Below are 1,383 nucleotides of genomic sequence, written 5' to 3'. Positions count from 1 at the left end.
ATATATATATCATGTATACTGATAAAAGCTAGTCTCATAAAAAATATAATGGGAACAGAGAACAAGACTGAATTTCACACAATTTCATTGTGTAAAATGAAATCACAAATGTTTGATAATTATAACTCATTCAGAATGTATGTGTATGGGAGGAAGATATAATAATTTCAATGATTTCAACTATAGCAATAATTCTTAGATATTGGTTAAATCCTCTTAAAGTTACACAGGAAACAGAGAGTGAATGTTAAAATGTATGAGATAAAAATCAGTGATTCAACTAACCACAATTTGCCAAATGCAAGCAAGTAAATATTTACAAAAGAAGAGTAAACAGGTATTTCCAGTGAGTTATCAAAAACACAGTGTAAAATAAGTGATGTGGTAAAATGAATTGTTAAACTAAACTGCAGAGCATTTTCTTGTTATTTTGTTTATTACATTTATTATTTAGACAAATCCTAAATAATTTAATGTACTTGTCAGAAATGATTTTCATTTCACATCACCTTAAGATATTCAGACTTGTCTAGCGCACTAACAATAAAACTTGCTGAAATAAACAGCTTCAGTATTGACTTGAATACTGCAGCACAAAACTATTAAGTGACGATTTTCAAAGCAGATATTGACACTTTTCTTTTACTTTTCTCTTTTTCAATAAAAAGAAAAACAGCATATAATGCATTATAAAAGTTTACAAAAGAAAAGTAATTTGAATTTAATGAAGTTGTTAGAGAGATTCAAAGCTTACAAAAGATTCTAGTGATAAAAGTTTTCTCTTCTAAACCTATCTCTGGAAGCTAGCCAAATAATAATGAAATGCTAACACTTAAACATGCAACCCATAAGGTCAATCCAATACATATATAATAGATTAAGTGTAGTAAAAACCACATACGAAATGAGTTTTAAATTTTTAGTTCCATAGTATACAGGTAAAAGGAATTATGGAGTGATATATGGATAAGAATCCCAAAAGAGAAACTCATTTCCAGTAGAGGAAGAGAGACTATGAAATTCGTAATTTTTTAAATTAATAATAAGTAAATGATTTAGTAGAAGAGTCAAAGTAGCAGGAAAGAACAAGAGAAAAAGATACATTAGTATCTTTTAATCTTTTCAACAGTGAAAGTAAAAGAACATGGTGAATAAAGAAAAGAAGTAGAAGGAAAGTGTTTCAAGCAGTGCTTTGCAGCCCAAAACATAAGGGTGAAAGGAAGTAAGGAGGAGGAGCAATGAATTTATGAAGTGTGAGTGGACAACTTATGTTGCTTTTTTGATTAAATAATTATATCTTCTATTAGTGATGAAGCAGAATTCAAGCTACACCCATAAAACCTCTCTCTCTCTCTCTCTGTATATATATATATATATATATAT

The 1,383-nt window shown here is 28.6% G+C and overlaps 1 protein-coding gene across 2 annotated transcripts in view; it reads right to left on the bottom strand.

The window, feature by feature from the left end:
* Positions 1 to 1,383, bottom strand: part of LOC106882877 (furin) — a 198,667-nt gene that overhangs the window by 122,182 nt on the left and 75,102 nt on the right. The window lies entirely within an intron of this gene.

Source organism: Octopus bimaculoides, chromosome 4 (assembly GCF_001194135.2).
Source record: "Octopus bimaculoides isolate UCB-OBI-ISO-001 chromosome 4, ASM119413v2, whole genome shotgun sequence".
Lineage (NCBI taxonomy): Eukaryota > Metazoa > Mollusca > Cephalopoda > Octopoda > Octopodidae > Octopus > Octopus bimaculoides.
The sequence above is the reverse complement of the archived record's forward strand: the minus strand, read 5'-3'. Positions and strand labels throughout refer to the sequence as shown.